Here is a 22432-nt window from a genome sequence, read left to right on the forward strand (position 1 = left end):
CTTATAGAGGTTGACAAAATTATGAGGGGCATGGATAGGATAAATAGACAAAGTCTTTTCCCTGGGATCGGAGAGACCAGAACTAGAGGGCATAGGTTTAGGGTGAGAGGGGAAAGATATAAAAGAGACTTAAGGGGCAACCTTTGCCAGACATAGCAGCCTCCGGGCCTGTTGTGGTGACCTACTGGCCTGGCTTAGCAGCTTCTTGTGGTGGCCTCCTGGCCTGGTGTGGCAGCCTCCTGGCCTGGTGTAGCGGCCTCCTGGCCTGGTGTAGCGGCCTCCAGGCCTGTTGTGGTGACCTCCTGGCCTGGCTTAGCAGCTTCCTGTGGCGGCCTCCTGGCCTGGTGTGGTGGCCTCCTGGCCTGGTGTAGCGGCCTTGGCTTAGCATGGAGGTCTGAAGCAATATCCCAACCTCATGATCCTCAAGATGAAGCCTAGCGTGGTCTGGCATCAGGGCCCAGTGTGGACAGTAGGCTCTGTGCCAGCGTGGTATGGGTTGGAAGTCGTACCGAGGCACCTTTATACCTAAGATAGTGCTGTAAGTGGCGACATGTAAACTTGATTTAGTTTATGAGACAATAAAGCTAATCCATTAATTAATTCATGCTTTCACTTAACCTCCAGTCCTCCCTCTCTAAACCATCTTCACTTGTCTGTGGTTGGGGTCCTGCAATAATCTTAAGCCTAACCTTGACTGAATTACAGCTGTTGTACGCAGTAGCAGTTCTTAAAGCATTAATAAAAACTGAAAGAACTGCAGATGCTGGAAATCAGAAACCAAAATAGAAATCTCAGTAGGTCTGTCATCATCTGTGCAGAGAAATCAGAGTTAACGTTTTGGGTCTGGTGACCCTTCCTCAGAACTGGAGACAGCATTAATCTGCACCCAAACTATGGATATCAGGCTGTCTTGGATCTGGAAAAGAATAGTTCAGCTTTGGATCCCAAGGTCATGTGTCAGACACGTCACTCCTGGCTCTTGATTGTCTTAGTAATTAAGTTTAACTAGCTACTGTAATACCAACCCACAAATATCCAAACATATAAATAAAAAGCAGGAATTATCAGCAGTGCTTCACCTGAGGCCCACTGAAGATGTTACCTAGTAGGGTGACGAAACATCTGGAAATGTACCTTCCAGCTCAGCGAGCAAACCTACATCCAGAATGTCACTTATGTCTATTGCTTTTTGTTCAGACAAGCACCTCACCTTATTAAGACTCATTCTCTATCATTCTCTATCACTGTGAACTAAACAGACCCTTTGACATAGTAAAGAAAGGAGGTTTGAAGATTCTTGTCATGCAGTGGTAGTGTCCATACCTCTGAGCCAGGAGATCCGGGTTCAAGTCCTATCTGTTCTGGAGGTTTGTCAATTACTTCTGAATAGTTTGAGGAGGAGGATTACCTTCAAAGACTGGTGGATACTACTGGGGCTGAGGTGCATCATCATCCTGGATATTTATTGTTTTGTTTCTATTCACCTTTGATCAGATTCCATTAACCGATAGTTTGTGTTTTTGTTATAATGCCGCATCAGTGGTAGTTTAAACCTGATTATAGTTCTGGTTAAATAAGTAGAATGAAGCAATGGTGACAGGATATAACAAGTAGGGTACATAAAATAAAACCCACACATGTAGTCTGTCTGAATTTCAGAAAGGGTTTCATGATTTTTCTATTTTGATGACTGCCAATAATGTGACAATGGATCAGAACCCTGAAGTGCTATGGACATCTTTAATTCTTAATTGCATAATACGTTTTCTAAAATAAACCCTCTACAGGCCAAGAAAAGATTGCAAAAGTAAATCCAACGCTACATGGAAAAGGCCTGTGTGCAACCCATGGAAAGTTGCATCTGTTGATTGTCAGGGAAAATTCAACCAAAGAACATAACAAGAAGAGATAATAAGAGACCTGACTATCTCCCTGCTCTCAGCAGAAAGCTATACATGATAGACATTTTTGCTGTCTTGCCCTTCCAGGAGTATACAAAAATGTTGAAAACTGACTGCAATCCTGATTTGTGTGTGAACTGAGGCATCCATGTGTAATAGTGTGTGTTGGAACTCTAATGTGCTATGAAGGTCACAGTTGAAAAAGCACCCACTCATCATCCTTATGTTGCAAAGTAAAAAGACTTGCTTGCCTTGACTCCGATTGTATAACAGGTTACTTTCTGTTCAATCCGCTCAGAGGTGTTATGGCACACTTCCAGAGCAGGTGGGACTTGCATCCAGAACTTCTGGTTCAGAGACAGGGACAGTACCACTGTACTGCATGACCCCAAGAAGGATGGCAACAGAGCACACTTCTGGGAAAAGCGACGAGAATGGGACTTGAACCCACGTGTGCAGAGCACAATGGGACAACTGTCCATTGCCTTAATTTCTCGGCCATCTCAGACTCAGCACACTGAAATGACAATGAGGAGAAATTTCTTATCTTAGAAGGTCGTGTAAAGTTCCTAATCCCTACCTTTAATGAACTAAAACTCTGAATTTGCGATTATAGTGCTTATGCTTGCAACTACTGAACCTTATTTGGTGCAAAAATATATTCATAAACATCTTCTCCAAACTCATCTTAGATTGCTTTACATTTGTCCCTATCTGACCCTTCCATTTCAGAACTGCTGTCTACTTTGTTGCTACTTATACCTCCCAGTCCTCCATTCTCCCCTCTCGAGTTTATTACAGGTTCCCATCCTCTTGTCTATAGCACAAATCCACTCAGCTCTTCTACTGTGAAACCAACAGAACTGTAATCATTTGGAATTCTACGAAGATATTACAAGCAAGGTGGACAACAGGGATCTAGTAGATGTGGTGTACCTAGATTTCAAAAGGCATTCGACAAGGTGCCGCACAAGAGGCTGCTGCATAAGATAAAGGTGCATGCTATTATAGCTAAAGTATTAGCATGGATGAAGGATTGGTAAACTAACAGGAAGCAAAGGGTGGGATAAATGAGTGCTATTCTGGTTGGCAATCAGTAACCAGTGGTGTGCCTCAGTCATCAGTGTTGAGACCGCAATCATTCACAACTTACATTGATGATTTGGAGTTGAAGACCACATGTGGGGTGTCAAAGTTTGCAGATGACATTAAGATGAGTGGCAGAGCAAAGTATACAGAGGACTGTGAAATTTTGCAGAGGAACATAGATATTTTAAGTGATTGGGTAAAGATCTGGAAGATGGAAAACAAAGTTAATAAATGTGAAGTCATCCATTTTGGTAGAAGTAATAGTAAAAAGGATTATCGCTTGAATGGTAAAAAAGTTGCATGCTGCCATTGCAGAGGGACCTGGGTGTCATTGTGCATGAATCACAGAAGGTTGGTCTGCCGGTACAACAAGTAATTTGGAAGACAAATGGAATTTTGTCCTTCTTTGCTAAAGGGATGGAGTTTAAAAGCAGGGAGGTTATGTTGCAGCTGTACAGGGTGCTGATGAGGCCACACCTAGAGTACTGTGTACAGTTTTCGTCTCCTTACTTGAGAAAAGCTGTACTGGCACTGGAGGGGGTGCAGAGGAGGTTTTCTAGGTTGATTCCGGAGTTGAGGGGGTTGGCTTATGAGGAGAGACTGAGTAGACTGGGATTACATTCATTGGAATTTAGAAGAATGAGAAGGAATCTTATAGAAACATATAAAATTATGAAGGAAATAGATAAGATGGAAGTAGGGAGGATGTTTCCAATGGCAGGTGAAACTAGGACAAGAGGGCACAGCCTCAATATTAGGGGAAGCAGATTTTGGACTGAATTGAGAAGGAACTTCTTCACCCAGAGGGTTGTAAATCAATGGAATTCCTTGACCAGTGAAGTCGTTGACACGACTTCAGTAAATGTTTTTAAAGCTAAGATAGATTTTTTTTATGAACAATAAAGGATTTAAGGGATACGGTGAAAGGGAGGGTAAGTGGAGCTGTGTCCATGAAAAGATCTTATTGAATGGTGGAGCAGGCTCGACGGGCCAGATGATCTACTCCTACTCCTACTTCTTATGTAATTCCCAGAACCTGTTCGAATATCTCAGGAATATGAAGTTCTCCATTTTCTCCAGCCACATGTCTTACGTTACTGTTCCAATATTGACTAGCATACAGCACTAACAGTAAGAAAAGGATTTCTACCTTTGAGGTCTTGGTCTTTAATTTCTTTCTGAACCCCTGAAAGACTGACTACAGGATTTCTATCAGGCACTGGGTTCACTTATGGGCATGACTTATGGTTTCTCCCCTTTCTCCTTCAAAATATACTGCACCCTTCTAGTGATTCTTGCAGAAATCATTGAAACAGCCTAAAACTTGTATAAAAGAATTTAAATAACAAAAGCAGATCAAAAAGGAACATATGTGAATGCAGGACTACATTCCACAGTTTCTATGAAGAAAAAGATTGGCACAGCTTTGTGGCTTGTCTGTGAGTTGTAATGTTCTACAATCTCAAGTTTCAATTCATTATTCTTTATTCTAAGTGATCCAATTTTGCAGATAAATTGGAAAGTTTGCAAATACAACAGGAAAAATTTATGTAATGATTTAAAGATATATCACTCCAGCAGTTTGCAAAATTTCATAGAAACCACTAAAATTCTAACATCTAGGCAGGGTAAATGCAGGAAGGATGTTTCCAATTATCAGGGAGTCCAGAAAACCGATGTCACAGTTCAAGGATATGTGGTAGGCCTTTTAGCACTGAGATGAGGAAACATTTCTCCCCACTGAGTGATGGTCCTATGCAATTCCCTACAATAGAAAACATTTGAGGCCAAAACAATTAATGTTTCCAAGGAATTAGGTACAGTTCTCAGGGATAAAGGGATAAAAGGGCAAGGGAATAAAGCAGAAACTGAGTTGGATGATCAGCCATAATCATATTGACTGGTGGAGCAGGCTCAAGTGGAGGAATTGCCTGCTCCTCCTCTTATTTTCGATGTTCTTTGTTCCTGAGACTTAATTGTCAGAGTCAGAAGTCACACAACACCAAACTACAGTCCAACAGACTTGTTTGAAATCACGAGCTTTCGGGGCGCTGCTCCTTCACCCGACAAAGGAGCAGTGCTCCAAAAGCATGTGGTTTCATATAACCTGGTTGGACTATATCCTGATGTCCACGTTGTCCACCCTAGTCCACCACCAGCACCTCCACAAGTTCATTGTCAGACTTACAGATGTTTACAAAGTGATTCTTACTCATCAAATGTGATTGCATTAGTGAAAGTTTCTCATAGTTCCATTGGGTTTGTTTGTGACTGAGTAGCCCAGTACAGGAACTGAAGGATGGGTACGAATGTGAATGTTTTTCTTTTAATTGATACAATTTTGAACTTTTTATTTCTCACTGAAACATTTTGCCCTGAAATTCCAGCAGAACAATAGCACATAAAGCCATTAAATCTATTCATGGAATCCCTATTGTGGAGAAGCAGGCCATTTTGATACTATTTCAAAAGAGTATCCCATCCAGATTCAACCCCCTACCCCTTCCCTATAACCCTGCATTTCCAATGTCTAACCCTCACAGACACATCCCTGTTAACTGCAGGCAATCTAGCATGGGCAATCCATCTAACCTGCACATCTTTAGACGATGAGAGGAAACAGGAGCACCCGGAGGAAACCCACGCAGACACAGGGAGAATGTGCAAACTCCACACACACGCCTGAGGGTGGAATGTGAGGTAGCAGTGCTAACCACTGAGCCGCCATGCTGCTCCATTCTATCGATGGGTGCAGAATTTAAGGAGAGAAGCTTTGTGAATCTCAAAGCCCATTTCAGGTCTGACCTGAATTTCATTGTAAACTAAGCAAGGTTTAAAGGTGATGAATGGTTCAATAAGCAAGAATGCTGATATATAATAATCAGCTTAGGTTAAATTTACATTATCTTGTGAAATTTTGCCATTTCTACTCTAAAATTTACTGATCTATTATTTCCAACTATATAACAAAGATATCTTGAAAAGATGGGCTGAGAAGGGCTAATGATGGAATTGTTGCTTTTCATCATAATGCTCTACAGAAAATAGTTAATCTCCTTCACAACAGTCTGTGTAGATCTTTATTTTGCTCTATATTGTTAAGGGTCCAAACTCAATTTATGAATCCCTTTTGTAACAGCTCCTGGCTTGGGCAATTTATAGAAGAAATATTCCTCTTCATGATTTATTTGTTGCAACAGGAAGAGAAAAGAGATTATCAGCCAACTGAAGACTTCACGCTCATTAGATCAAGACCCTTCTAAAGATACCACACCATCAAACTACATAGCCCCAGATGGGTATTCCTCGATATATCCAGAGAGTTATTCATCACAGGTTCTTGAAGCTTCCACCCACTCCAGCAGGTTCTGTGTTATTAAGAAACTTGCTCTCATGGTGTCATAAAGGGTAGTGTGTGGTCTCTGCTACTTTCCTGGTCTTCTTCAGCACAACTTCAAAATTTTTGCAATACCTTCATAAAGTTCAGATGCTCTGCAGGGACATATCTCTGCATAGTAGGACTTATGGGATCATCACTAGGTGCTGAACAACCAGAACACAGCATCAGAACTCAGTTTCTACTCAGGTACATTTGCTTCATCATCAACATTATATCCTTTAGTTTACTTACGAGTTTTAAATCACCCTTTGTCTCCAGGAGCTAGGAATGCACATGATAAGAGTTCATGTTAGACTGAGCAAACTTTGATTGGCAGCATAAGACATTGAACATTCTGGCATTTGATTCTTTGGCTTCAATATGATTCTTGTGTCTGGTTGCTGTGGAGGTTAGAAGAATGAAATTACAATGTTTTCACTCTGTCTAATTTCCCACAAAAAGACACGACCCTCTCTCCCTCGTAGCCCTACACGCGGATGAAAAAAAACACCAATTCGACTGGGACAACACATCTATCCTGGGATAGGCTAAGCAAAGACATGCCAGAGAATTCCTAGAACATAGATCTAGATACCATCTATCAACCCCTCAGAAAACGAACAGGAAATGACATAACCACAAACTCCAGGAACCCCATCCAGGACAAACATATAAATAGAAAGCAGGAGACAACAGCTTCGCTTCACTTGGAGGTCGACACTGATGATGTTACCTAGTCAGGTAATGAAACGTCTGGATATCGTACCTACAGCTCAGCGAGCAAACCTACACCCTAAATTTCCCTTAACAGTATCATCAGTTATCTCTCTTTAATAGAGAGCAGCCCTACGTGTCATGAACTTTTACCTTTATTGTCTTAAGTAAGGAATGTTACAATCAAGTATGTCAAAAAAGGCATATAATTTATAGTCTTTGGATATTAGCACTTAGTCAACAGAAATTGAGTGAAAGTCTCTCACTTCAGAAATTTACATAAATATTTTCCAAATGACAAAAGGATTCCTGACATTCTCAGATTGCTTAACATTATTATTATTTGGGATGTGTTAAAATTCACTTGTGGAATACCTATAGACATACTGTAATATCAACAGGCATGCATGAATTGAATGATGCGACACGAATTAGGTGATTTATATGCAGTTATCTCTGGTACTCTTAAGTTTTAAATTGCAATTTTAAAGTAATGCAGGCACATTGCCAAAATATCCAAAATATGCATTCACAACAACTTTGCACCAAACTGTTAGCTTTGATATTTTGTACACAGATAAATTTGATTGACACTGGAGAGGATTCAGGAGTTAGCATTCATTCCAAGCCACTTCTATCCCCAATATTCTAGCTGCTAGTGCCTTGCCATCCACTTCTGATATTGCAAGTACCCCTCCAAGCCACTCACTGTCATGTCTTCAGTGTTGTTGGGTCAAAATCTTAGAATTCCCTCCCTAACAATACATGGACTGTAGTCGTTCAAGAAGGCAACTCACCATCAACTTCTCAAGGGTGAATAGGGATTCTCAAGGGTGAATAAATGATGGATCAGCCAGCATCACGCACATCCCAGGAGTGAGTAAACAAACTTTTTTCTGCATATTTGTATCATTCTGTGACAGGTTTTGCATGTTTGTCCCTGGTGGAGACATACCTTCATCTAGATTAGAGTGGTGCTGGAAAAGCACAGCAGTTCAGGCAGCATCCGAGGAGCAGTAAAATTGACATTTCGGGCAAAAGCCCTTCATCAGGAATACAAGAATCTCTCCCACTGCAACTCCCAGGCCATTTCCTCTGCCCCGGAGACATACCTTCACCTACCTACATGCTGGCGAAGGCTTCAAAGCAGTCTGTCTTTAAACCTTCATTGTGCATGGCAGTTTATATTAAATAGTCTGTACCACAAGAGATAATGGCATTGAAATTTCTCCTAAGCACTCTCAGGTACATTTTCTTCCACCTCTGTATTTTCCAGGATCCCAAGTGCTGTGCTTCAATTATTGAAGAGGGAGATTCTTTGCTGCACCCAACAATACCTTTAATGAGCTAACCAGACAGTTTCTGGAAGGATTAAGTTTATCGCCATTGGACAGCTGAAAGTATCATTACAGTGCATTTCTAACTACAAATCATGTGATCCACAATCAAAATCAGAAATTACTAGAGAAACTCAGTCGGTCTGGCAGCATCTGTGCAGAGGAAACAAGAGTTAATGTAACTCTTTATCAAAACTGTGATTCAGAATGCTGATGCCTCCTACAAAATAATTAGTAGAAACTCACCATAAATTAAAATGCATTCATAGTTGATGTAGGATGCACCTCCCACTTTACCCACTTTTTAACATTGTTACTAGGTAATTAAGACTATTTACTTAGCAACTGTGCAACTGCTGAAACTCTGGTTTAAGAACTTAACAATTTTTCTCAGGAAAAAGCAAAGTTTGAATCCAGTCACTTTCTGAAGCATTTGCAAGAAACATATAACAATACATTAAAAAAATCAAAATAGTATTAATAAGTAAGATGTAAAGTTACCATAGGGCCACTCTCGTGTGAGAGAGAGCACCTGAGGGTCACCAAACCTCAAAGAGGCGTGAGGCTGAGATGGAGAGTCATTCATAGAAATTTCAACTGGTATGGGAATTGAACCCATGCTGTTAGCATTACTCTGCAGCACAAACCAACCTTCCAGCTAAATGAGCTAACCAGGTAAAAGATGCTGCATTAAAGCATCTTCCAGTTAAATGGGTTTGAAATAGACATGGGTGGGGATAACAAAACTTCAACAGAACTCTTTTTTTTGGGAAAAGCAAACTGACATCTGGATCAAGGATGATGTTTGGATACACCTTTCAGTTTCTAGAAGTAAACTTAAGCACTGAAGAGGAAGAAAAACATCTATTTTCCAAATGGGTGGAGGTTGTTTTCATAGTATTTAGGCAAATGATCTCAGAATCTGAAACCAAAGTTAAGGAAAAGTAAGAAATAAGAGGTCTGTAAGGAAAACGAGAAGGTACAGCAAGATACAAACCCAGATAGGATTTAGTGATTCTGAAGAAAGAGGTAATAATGAGTGTACAGCAGTATGATGTCACTGAAGCAGAGGAACCAGCAATGCCAGCAGTAGCTTTTGGAATAACAGCAGCTGCATATTCATTGAATGAAAATGTTTCCTGTTACGGTAAATGTCTTCACTCTCTGAAGATGCTCAGAGGCATATGAGCGTGCAGTCCCTCGCCCCCAGGACATCAGAAATCCAGATAAAGCGTAAAACTGCTGTTTGATCTGCTGTTAGTACAGCTGGGCCCTGGGAAAGCCTTTACAACAAGCTGTTCTGCTGACCGTTTCAGCAGTGACCTGACTGACACATTGTAAATGGAAAGCTGGCATAGGCATATGAGGAATCCCAGACTGCTTAGAAGATTAGAAGGGCAGTGTGCCTGACCACATGTACTGTTTGGCTACGAGCAATAACTTTCCTGTACAGTTCTAGCTTAGCTGAATAACATATGAACAAGAATCTTGTGAATGTCATTCTTGAAAACTGCTCCTTAAGTTGAGATCAATCATACTCTTCTCCAACTAGTGTCACCTCTGAATGCAGGAGAATCTTGCACCCACTCAAAACAGAAGTAACATTGTTTCAAGCGATAGTCTCTATAAGTACCCTGGGTAAATTGGAAACATAGAGATTAAGAGCAGATGTAGATCACTCAGCCTTCGGACCTGTTGTGCCATTCAATGTGGTCATGGCTGATCAGGAGAAAGTGAGGACTGCAGATGCTGGAGATCAGAGTCGAGAGTGTGGTGCTGGAAACACACAACAGGCCAGACATCATTCAAGGAGCAGGAGAAACAATGTTTTGGGTATAAGCCTTTCATCAGGATCATCCAACTCCCATTTTTGCTCGAAGAACTACATCTAACTCCTTCTTGAAAAAGTTCAATATTTTGGCCTCAACTGCTTTCTGTGGCTGAGAATTCAATAGGCTCACCACTTTCTGGGTAAAAATATTCTCCTCATCCTTCGTAAACCGTGTATGCAAGATCTCTGTCTCACAAAGGAGGTGGTCACAGAAACCTACCAACTGTTGTCGGCAGACCTGTGTTATAACAAAAATAAATGCAACTTTTCAAACTTTTTTGTATCTTCCTGGCAAGATATTCCAGTGAATTGCTGTTATAGAGGCATAGAGAAACAGACCCATTGGTTCAACTCCTCAAGCTGAACAAATATCCTATAACTCAAAGCCTCTTCCTATAGCTCAAACCCTTCAACCCTGGCAACATCTTTGGCTCCATGTTGAAGTTTAAATTTTTCAACTTTTCAAACTTTTTTGTATCTTCCTGGTAAGATATTCCAGTGAATTGCTGTTATAGAGGCATAGAGATGCGCAGCATGGAAACAGACCCATTGGTTCAACTCCTCAACGCTGAACAAATATCCTATAACTCAAAGCCTCTTCCTATAGCTCAAACCCTGCAACCCTGGCAACATCTTTGGCTCCATGTTGAAGTTTAAATTTTTCATATGTATGCAATGTAGCCCGACATTCCAGACAGCACTCGAACTGTCTTAATAGACTTATGTCTAACAGGTTCAGCATTACTTATTGGCTCGAAGCATCCTAGGGACAACATTGTCAATAGCTGTAAAGACCAACATCGGATCCTGCAGAATAGTGCAGTTAGATTATAAGGTTATAAGTTCTGATAGGGTACTGATGCAAAATACTTATTTAGTTTCAATTCCCTTTTCTCTATTTCCCATTATTACTTCTCTTGTCTCATTTTCCAGCAGCTCAATGTCCACTCTTGCCTCTCTCTTTATCTTTTATATGTCTAAACAAACTCTTGTAATCTTCTTCTATATTACTAGCCAACTTACCCTCATTTTCAACATCCCCCCCACCGCCATTGCTTTTTTAACTTGTCCTCTGTGGATTTTCAAAGACTTTCCAATCCTCTGGCTTCCCACTAGTCTTCATCACATTATATGCTTTCTTTTATTTTATGTTGTATCAGCTAATGGTTGCCTCATCCTCCCCTTAGTGTGTTTCTTCTTCCTTGGGATGAATTTCTGCTCTACCTCCCAAATTACCCCCAGAAACTCCTGCCATTTCTGTTCCACTATCTTCCCTGCTAGGCTCCCCCTCCAATCAACTCTGGCCAGCTCCTCCCTCAAGTTTTTGTAATTACCTTCATTGAACTGTAGTACTGTTACGTCTGATTCAACTTTCTCCCTTTCAAATTGCAGAATGAATTCTATGATACTGTGGTCACTGTCACCTTGGCTTTCCTTCACCTTAAGCTACCCCCATCAAGTCTGCCTCATTACACATCAGTCTTCCACTGAAAAGTTTTGTCCCCATTCTCCTCCCTCCTTTTGGAGCTGCAGTGCTCCCCTGTCTTGTCTCAGCTCATTCTCCTCAGAAGGTTAAGGGTAAGAGGACTAGAAATCCTAACACCAATGACTGGGAGTAAAGACCTTGCATGCAAACTTAAAGCCAGAGCCAAGACCTTTGTCTGATGCTCCATCACTTGCTGTAGACTTCACCAGCTTTAAGCAGCAATACAAATCTCTGAACAATTCCTCTCACTCAGTCACAGCCAGGAAATATCAATCAGCAATCAATCTGAAAGTATTTGATGATCCCTTTAAAAAATGCTCTTGGGATCCTTCCTCCTCGGAATACATATTCAATGAGATTAAGAGAGGGCATTAGCTGTTGTATGAGACTACAGTCAAGTCAGTGCTACAAGTTGCTTGATAACACAATCTTTGAGGAGAAAGTGAGGTCTGCAGATGCTGGAGATCAGAGCTGAAAATGTGTTGCTGGAAAAGTGCAGCAGGTCAGGCAGCATCCAGGGAACAGGAGAATCGACATTTCAGGCATAAGCCCTTCTTCCTGAAGAAGATAACACAATCTGCCCACCCTACATATTTTTGTTGCGTATTCCCAGTTGTTGTTCACCGAGCTGGGAATTTGTGTTGCAGACGTTTCGTCCCCTGTCTAGGTGACATCCTCAGTGCTTGGGAGCTTCCTGTGAAGCACTTCTGTGGATGAGTGCCATGCTTCTAGGAATTCCTTGGCTGTTCTCTGTTTGGCTTGTCCTATAATAGTAGTGTTGTCCCAGTCGAATTCATGTTGCTTGTCATCTGCGTGTGTGGCTACTAAGGATAACTGGTCGTGTCAGTTCGTGGCTAGTTGGTGTTCATGGATACGGATCATTAGCTGTCTTCCTGTTTATCTTATGTAGTGTTTTGTGCAGTCTTTGCATGGGATTTTGTACACTATGTTGGTTTTGCTCATGCTGGGTATCGGGTCCTTTGTGCTGGTGAGTTGTTGTCTGAGAGGGGCTGTTGGTTTGTGAGCTGTTATGAGTCCTAGTGGTCGTAGTAGTCTGGCTGTCAGTTCAGAAATGTTCTTGATGTTCGACTGGGACAACACTACTATTATAGGACAAGCCAAACAGTGAACAGCCAGGGAATTCCTAGAAGCATGGCACTCATCCACAGATTCTATCAACAAATACATCAACCTGGACCCAATATACCGCCCACTGCAGCGGACAGCTGGAACTGACAACCGGAAGCGGCAGAGACAAACCACTATAAATGCCGGAGGAAACATCACAGAAGCGCTTCACAGGAGGCTCCCAAGCACTGAGGATGTCACCTAAACAGGGGACGAAACGTCTGCAACACAAATTCCCAGCTCGGCGAACACAACCACAACAACGAGCACCCGAGCTACAAATCTTCTCACAAACTTTGAATATTCCCAATATCAATGCAAACAGCATTACCAAAAATGCAGCAGTCACTAGATGTATGTATGACAATACAGATGCCTTTTTGGTCTCAAAATTGCAGACATTAAACATAGAACACAGAAGAATACAGCGCAGTACAGGCCCTTCGGCCCTCGATGTTGCGCCGATCCAAGCCCACCTAACCTACACTAGCCCACTATCCTCCATATGCCTATCCAACGCCCGCTTAAATGCCCATAATGAGGGAGAGTCCACCACTGCTACTGGCAGGGCATTCCATGAACTCACAACTCGCTGAGTAAAGAACCTACCCCTAACATCTGTCCTATACCTACCAACCCTTAATTTAAAGCTATGCCCCCTTGTAATAGATGACTCCATACGTGGAAAAAGATTCTCACTGTCGACCCTATCTAAACCCCTAACCATCTTACCAGAGTCTTATACAACTGCAACATGACCTCAGGGCTCCGGAACTCAATTCCTCTACCAATAAAAGCCAATACGCCGTATGCCTTCTTCACCGCACTATTTACCTGGGTGGCAACTTTCAAAGATCTGTGTACATGGATACCAAGATCCCTCTGCTCATCCACACTACCAAGTATCCGACTGTTAGCCCAGTACCCCATCTTTTTATTACTGTTACCAAAGTGAATCACCTCACACTTAGGTACATTGAACTCCATTTGCCACCTTTCTGCCTAGTTCTGCAGCTTATCTATATCCCGCTGTAACCTGCCACATCCTTCCTCACTGTCTACAACTCCTCTGACGTTCGTATCATCCGCAAACTTGCTCACCCAACCTTCTAACCCCTCCTCCAGGTCATTTATAAAAATGACAAACAGCAATGGTCCCAAAATAGATCATTGCGGAACACCGCTAGTGACGGCACTCCAAGATGAACCTTTGCCATCAACTACTACCCTCTGTCTTCTTCCAGCCAGCCAACTCCTAATCCAAACCTCCAACTCACCCTCAAAGCCATACCTCCGTATGGCATTGTGTTGCAAAAACAGGTACTGCATTAACCACTACATTTTGTAGTCAATGTATAATTATGAACTTGGTAAAAGATGTTGATTAGAGAGTTAGAGTGCTACTTGGAGTACAGGGCAAAACCATACAGATGCAGCAGATGGTGAATAAGGCAAATGGTATGGTGGCCTTCGTAACGAGAGTTGAAGTATAGAAACAGGAATGTCTTTCTGTAACTGTGCAGTGCTTCAGTCAGATCACACCAGGAATATTGAGTATAATTTTGGTCTCCTTATCTGAAGAAGGATGTTCTGGCTATTGAGGGGGTACAAACAAGGTTTATCAAACTGATTCAGGGAATGGTGAGAGTACAGAGAGAGACTGGATTGGTTACTCCCTGGAGTTCAGAAACCGATAAAATTCTAACCGGATTTTACAGAGCAGATACAGGAAGGCTGTTCTCAATGACAAGGGAACCAGGGGTCACAGTCTAAGGACAGAGAGTGGGCCTTTTCAGATTGAGATGAGGAGAAATTTCTTTACACAAAGAATTGTGAACCTGTAGAATTCTCAGCCACAGTAAAATGTCGAGGGCAAAATATTGAAGACTTTCAAGAAAGATGTTGATTTTATTTTTGGGACTAAACAAATCAAATGATATGGGGGAGAAAGCAAAAACTGAGCACTGAGTTGGATGGTCAGCCTTGCTCATAGTGAGAGGCAGAGCAGGCTCATATGGCCTGTTCCTGAGCCTAATTTCTATGTTTCAATGCCATGACGAGTTTAAAAAGGAGATAACATCAGCTCACTAAAATATTTTGCCAGTAAGATATGCAAAGCTTCAATAATCATATTTATTTTTGCTATAACAGAGATTGTGGATTGATGCAAAAATAATCTTTATGAAAGAGTAGAACACTGCAAATAAAGCAGATTGTTCATTATATTTGCAAGGTCTTTATTGAGGTCTACTTCATCAAAAAGATTTAGAACTGAGAACAGGAGAGATTTCTTTGTACAGAGAGTTATGAGGATGTGAAATCAAGGTCTGGGTCATGAATATATATCAGATAGAGCAGAGGTCCCAGTACTGACCCTTGAGGAACTCCACCATAAACCTTGATCCAGTCTGAAAAGCATCCATTAATCACTAGTCTGTTTTATGTCACTCAGCCAATTTCATATCCATTTTGCTGCTTTTACCTCTTCAATTCCATGAGATCTAACTTTGCTCACAAGTCTGTTTTGCAGCATTTTACTAAGTGACTTCTGGAAATTCATGCACACTACATTGGCCCCAGGGTTGGGGTGGCCTGTTAGTTCAGTTGGCTGTATGAATGGACACGGTAGATGTCGCCGCCTCGATGTCTTTGTCATGCCCATGGAACAAACATCCTCCAAGATGTTCCAGGTGCAAGACCAAGCTGTACATTAGATTAGATTACTAAACAGTGTGAAAGCAGGCCCTTCGACCCAACAATTCCACACCGACCCTCTGAACAGCAACTCACCCAGGCCCATTCCCCTACATTTACGCCTTCTCCTAACACTATGGGCAATTTTAACATGGCTAATTTAGCTAGCCTGCACATCTTTTGACTGTGGGAGGAAACCGGAGCACCCGGATGAAACCCACGCAGACACAGGGAGAATGTGCAAACTCCACACAGACAGTTGCCCGAGGTGGGAATTGAACCCGGGTCTCTGGCGCTGTGAGGCAGCAGTACTAACCACTGTGCCACTGTGCTGCCCATGGTGGCATCCATTTTAGAGGCAGAGTTGTAGGAACCTGCCCCAGTGCAAAAACACCCCAGGAGAAGCTACAAAAAAAAATCAGCCTATGTCCTTGGATTCAGTGGTGGAGGAATGTAGTGATTGTAACAAGGTCAGCCAGGTGGACCTCATAGAATATGAGTTCCCTTATTAGAATAGGTTCCCTACAGTGTGGAAACAGGCCCTTTGGCCCAACCAGTCCACACTGACCCTCTGAAGAGTAACCCATCCAGACCCATTTCCCTCTGACTAATGCACCTAGCACTATGGGCAATTTAGCATGACCGATTCATCTGGCCTGCACAACTTTGGACTGTGGGAGGAAACCAGAGCACCTGGAGGAAACCCATGCAGTCACGAGGTGAATGTGCAAACTCCACATAGGACAGTCACCTGAGGCTGGAATCGAACCTAGGGCCATTGTGTCACCCTTGGGGCTGTGAATTTTGTCCAATGAGGGAGCCCTGGCTGACACATAAAAACAGGATTGTCAGACATCCTCACACTTTAAGTGCTGGTCTAAGAGAGCTGGTCAGTGTCAAGGACTTTTCACATGTAAATAAAGGGTGACTTGATGACAGGACACTGGCCTCTGTGGAGTTATTTCACTCACCACCAGTCTTCTCTCTAATAAGGGAGAGAAACTTTGCCTTTTTCTTCCATAGCATTACCTACTTCTGTGTTCTCTGTTACTTCATCAAAAAACTCCAAAAACTTAATTAAAAATGAAACAAAAACAGAAATTGCAAGAGAAACTCAGCAGGTCTGGCCCGAAGAAGGAGGGCCACTGGACCCGAAACATTAACTCTGCCTTTTCTCCCCAGATGCTGCCAGATCTGCTGAGTTTCTCCACCACTTTCTGCTTTTCTTTCAGATTTATAGCATCCACAGTTCCCTTCTTTTATTGTTCAGTTGAAAATGATTTGCCCTTAGCAAATCCTCAGATTGAGTAAATTCCAGGTACCCCATATGAAACAACCAAAGCCAACTGCATTGAGACTACCATCCTATGTAAAATTCAAACCAGCCAACTGAATCAGTTTCAAGGAATTTACATCTCTGGTTTAATTCATACGAGTGTGATTCATTTACATATTGGCAGAATGTAAGGCTATCTGCAGAATACTCAATTTGGAAGCACAATTGATCAGACTCAGAAACATCCAAATGGACCTACAGCAACAATTGCTTTCAACAATAAGACTGAGAAATAAATAAATGTGAGCTATTAGCAGGACACTAGTAGTCTCCTTTTCTCCCTGTCTCTCTCAATCTTGACATCAATGCCTAGTGAAAAGCATTTTAAAAATTGTCCATAGAATATCTGGAAAATTCATAGCTAATGAAGAAACAAGGTTCTGATAAAGGACCCCAATCTGAAACGTGACTTTCCTGCTCCTCTGATGCTGCCTGACCTGCTGTGCCATTCCTGTTCCACTTTTTATTGACCAAGATAATAATTAGAATAACTGGCCTCAGGTTTAAAATCTTTCTTTTGAAAAAAATGAGTGGCCTATACTTCTGTACCAACATTCTTTCCTTTTTGAACTTCATACCTGTGTTTTGTATGTGTGTTGAACCTTTTTTTTCAGGATAATAGCTAATTATAATAATAGCTAATAATAATAGCTAATTAGGGGCAGCACAGTGGCCCAGTGGTTAGCACTGCTGCCTCACAGCACCAGGGTCCTAGGTTTGATTCCAGCCTTGGGCAACTCTCTGTGTGGAGTTTGCACATTCTCCCTGTGTCTGCGTGGGTTTCCTCCAGGTGCTCCTGTTTCCTTACACAGTTCAAAGATGTGCAGGTCAGGTGAATTGACCTTGCTAAATTGCCCATAGGTGTTAGGTGCATTAGTCAGAGGGAAATGGGTCTGGATGGGTTGCTCTTCGGAGGGTCGGTGTGGACTGGTTGGGCCGAAAGGCCTGTTTCCACAGTGTAGGGAATCTCTAATCTCCCTCTAATAAAATTCCTGTTGATTTCACTCAAGAAAACTTTGGAATTAGTTCCTTCATTTTGATCCAGTTACCAAAGTTTGAATTGAAGTGTGATAGCTGTGTGCTAAAAAATTAATTAAAATACTTATTGTAAACAATTAAGTGTGGGTTAAAAAAGGCAGAGACAATTCTATCTCCTCACTTAATTGTAACAACTATTAATTTATTCTACCTGGGATGTGGACGTCTCTGACAAAGTCCATCATTTTTGACCCATTCCCTAATTATTTTTGAATTGAGTGGCTTGACAGGCTGTTTAAGGGGGTAGTTAAGGATCAAATATAAATTGCTGTGGCCCAAAAGTCAAGTGTAGGCAAAACTAGTTAAAGCTGGTAAACTTCCTGTTCTAAAGAAAAATGACCTTAGTGAACATAGAACATAGAACATTACAGCGCAGTACAGGCCCTTCAGCCCTTGATGTTGCGCCGACCTGGAACCAATCTGAAGCCCATCTATCCTACACTATTCCATTCTCATCCATTTGCCGATCCAATGACCGTTTAAATGCCCTTAGAGCTGGCGAGTCTACTACTGTTGCAGGCTGTGCGTTCCATGCCTCAACTGCTCTCTGAGTAAAGAAACTCTCTCTGGCATCTGCCAGTATCTATCACCCTTCAATTTAAAGCTATGTCCTCTCTTGCTAGCCATCGCCAACCGAGGAAAAAGGCTCTCACTATCCACTCTATCTAACCCTCTGATTATCTTATATGTTTCAATTAAGTCACCTTTCAACCTCCTTCTCTCTAATAAAAACAGCCTCAAGTTCCTCAGCCTTTCCTCGTAGAACAAGATGGGCTTTTATAACAACCTATAGTTCCACAGGCACAACTATTGAGACGAGCTTTCAATTCCAGATGTTAATAATTGGGTTCAAATTTCATCAGCTGCCATGGTGGGATTTGAGCCAATGCTGCCTGAGGATTATTCTGAATGAAGTGTGGAAAACTTTGGGCCCAGCTTCTGCGATTTGAACTCTCAAATTCCTCTGTACCCTTAGGTACATCTTACCAGTCCTGATCCCCTATCAACTCTTAGTATAGACAGCCCAATCAAATATATCCTCCTCGTCAATTTCAAGTCCTGCAAGTGTTTGAATTGTGAAATAACTGCATAGAGGCCAGTATCCTGTCACCAAGTCACCCTTTATTTACAAGTATACAGTACACTGGCTGTGGCCAGCCAGCAGGGAATCAATCCCTGGAGTCAGGAATTCCCTGTTTATAACTATCACCCAGGGCTTCCTGATAGGGTCCGGTTAACACCCCCAACCAAGGATTTTAACGTTAATAAGATCTAACTAGTTCCAGTCACTACAAATTGCCTCCTCTTTTCCCATGACCTGAGATAAAGGCATGTTAACATAGTCTTGATCACATTTACTTAGCCTATCTGACCTTGTCGACAAAAATGCTAAGCAAGTGTCCTCTTTTTTTGTCTCTATATTATAATTTCTACATGTGCTAACTCAAAAGTAGCAAAGTTGTTGAAACTATTGAAGGAAAATATTTTACATGGTTGCAAATATGATATAAAGTTGACGTTGTCCCACAGGATTGCTTTGTCATCAGAGAGACATGACTAGTGGTGGTTTAACCTGAGGGCCACCTTCCCTCAGGCAAGGGGAGAGACCTTCATGGCAACCTCAACTGGTTAGAAACTGAACTCACACTTACTGGTATCACCCTCCATCACAAACTACCCAATTAGCTGAATGAGCTAATACATATCAAGGCCAGTGAACATGTCAGCTGCCTAATAGTAATACCAGTGAAGGATACAAACTGACCTCATTCTTGCATTGTGCAGAATATTTACATCACAGAAGGAAAGTAAAATTAACTTTTCTTGACTCTAAATAAAACAGAAGTGCCCATCAATTGTCATCGACTGCAATAAAGATACCTTAAATTCATCTTGTATGATAAAATTCAGACACTTGAAGCCAATTTTATGCTCAATGTTACAAGATAATGAAACAAATTTTTAACTTAGCCAGAGTTGTGCAAAATGCTTTAAGAGTGCTGAGTTGCAGAGTCTAGTAATCATAACTACAAGTTACAAAACAGTGAAAAAAGGATTATTATAAGACTCGACCCACACAGCTAAATTTGGTCATTTTTGTTTACAATGCTGCATCTGTGAGATATGTCAATATCTCATTAGTTGATTTTCTAGTAATATGATAGCTGATATCTATAACACACACCTAAATTGCAAAGAGCAGCCTAATGTTTAGCAGCTGTGTATGCTAACATTAGGGTGAAAAGAGAGTTCTGAGGTCACATTTGTGAACAGTGCAACCCAGTCAGCAAATCTGCCAAGGTGTTGACCCTCCTATTTGGCCATCCAATTAAAGATAGCTGATGGGTCTCCAAACTATGGTCCAATAACAAAGCCTAGCACTTCTGAATGTGCAGCAACAATACCAGGAGAAGTGGCCATGACTGATGTATGCAGGAGGTTTGGGGGGGATTGTGGGAAGTGAAAAAAACATTCAGGGGGCAAGGTTCAGAGAGGAAACCCAGGGAGAGAGGGGGTGAGGTTTTTGAACCATGGGTTGTTATCATTATCCACGGTCCCTTATTTGATATAGTCTTCGCACCTTCTTCTCCCTCCACCACCCCCATCAGTTGTATCGAAGAGTATGCCCCACTTAGGCCTGGTGGCCTTCCCATATGTTGAAAAGCCACCCTGCTGCGGTGCAATGTTGTTGAGGCAGTAAAATAGGAAATTCGTTGATTACCTAAGTTAATTGCCCACCTCCTTGAGGTGAGCAGCATGTACCTTTTGCTGACAGCGGGACATTTAGCCCCGCTGTCAGCAAAATGTCCTTCTGGTAGGACCACAACTTCTGTGAACTGACTCCCTGCAATTTTACCAAACCCTTCTCCTTCACTGCAGCCAGTAAAATTCAGCCCATGAGTATCAAGCATGATACAGCTGTCAGGGATATCAGATTCTTACTCTGTTGAAATTCCAATACTATATGTTATATGACACTCACAAAAAAAATCCAGGCAAAGTTGTATGTGGGGAGGAGGGGGATCGATAATTTCCAAGTCATTGTCACAGTATTTGAAAGACAGCAAACATTGATTAAACCAGCATCTTTTCAACCAGCAACCTTGATAAACCAACAAAATATCTACCCCAAATACTGTGATCAAACCACGATGTCTGAGTAATTATGTTATAACAGTGACATAATATATTCGCTGCATTACTTTCTGTTACTTACTGTGTGTTTTCAATTTGATTTTGGAAGTTGTGTTGATGTTTTCACATAGATTTTGTTGAGGGATTTTGATGTCTCGAAACTTCACTTGGTCAGGGTTTACTGTGGTCATGTGTAACCTCTTGGTTATCCAGAATATTTGATGAACCGGCACACTCCTGATCCTGTAGGTTCTGGTTAATAAAATATTTGCTGTATTACACCAGCACATACGAACTACTTTCTTAATATTGTCCACAACAACCTTTCCATTTGGCTTCATTTTTCAAAATGTAACTATTTCTGACCGCATTAGTACTTTTCCAATGGTTCTCACCAAGCCAGTATAACCTCGAAATTTTTATAAAGCTTTACACTCATGTCAATTCTTTTATGTGTGGTTTTGTGCCCAAATCCATGAGTTTGGGTTCCAGACAGATTGCTTGAGGAGAAGACAAGGTCAAGAACGTTTTTCACTGGGGCATAGGAGATTGAGGTTTATATAAGTTCATAAAATCATGAGCAGGTATAGATAGAGTTAATGATAGTTGTATTTTGCCAAGGATGAGGAGTTCCAAGGCTGGGGGCATATTTTTAAAATGACAGGAGAGAGATTTAACATTTTTCACACAGAGGGTGATTCACGTTTGGAATGAACTTCCAGAGGAAGTGGTGGATGTGGGCACAACATTCAAAACACATTTAGATAAGGACATGAATAGGAAAGGTATTCAGGGATACAGGCCAGGAGCAGGCAGGTGGGACTAGTTTAGTTTGTGATTAAGTTCGACATGGACTGATTGGATCGAAGGGGCTATTTTTGTGCTGCATGAGTCTCTATGACTCTCTTCAAGCTTAAGCTTCTTTATAAATAAATTCAGAAGTTGCTGGCAAAACTCAGCAGGTCAGCTCAGCTTCTTTCTAACACTGTTTCTTCCATATTAAGACTAAACACATGGTAATCCAAGATAGACCAGGCTCTCATCTTACTGTTACATCATTAAAAGGCTATTCCACTTCACATTGCTCTACATGTTTTTCTTTCATAGAGGTATACAGCATGGAAACAGACCCTTCGATCCAACCTATCCTGTCAACCAGATATCCCAACCCAATATAGTCCCACCTGCCAACACCCGGCCCATATCCCTCCAAACCCTTCCTATTCATATACCCATCCAAATGCCTCTTAAATGTTGCAATTGTACCAGCCTCCACCACTTCCTCTGGCAGCTGATTCCATACACGTACCACCCTCTGTGTAAAAAAGTTGCCCCTTAGGTCTCTTTTATATCTTTCCCCTCTC

The 22432-nt window shown here is 41.7% G+C and overlaps 1 long non-coding RNA gene across 1 annotated transcript in view; it reads right to left on the reverse strand.

Annotated features, from left to right (window-relative positions):
- The window catches only part of LOC122556175, a 94302-nt gene that overhangs the window by 42331 nt on the left and 29539 nt on the right, over positions 1 to 22432 (reverse strand). Inside the window, exon 2 of the long non-coding RNA XR_006313470.1 lies at positions 21151 to 21320. This is a non-coding gene — a long non-coding RNA (uncharacterized LOC122556175). The remainder of the gene's footprint in view (positions 1 to 21150; positions 21321 to 22432) is intronic.

Source organism: Chiloscyllium plagiosum, chromosome 13 (assembly GCF_004010195.1).
Source record: "Chiloscyllium plagiosum isolate BGI_BamShark_2017 chromosome 13, ASM401019v2, whole genome shotgun sequence".
Taxonomy (NCBI): domain Eukaryota; kingdom Metazoa; phylum Chordata; class Chondrichthyes; order Orectolobiformes; family Hemiscylliidae; genus Chiloscyllium; species Chiloscyllium plagiosum.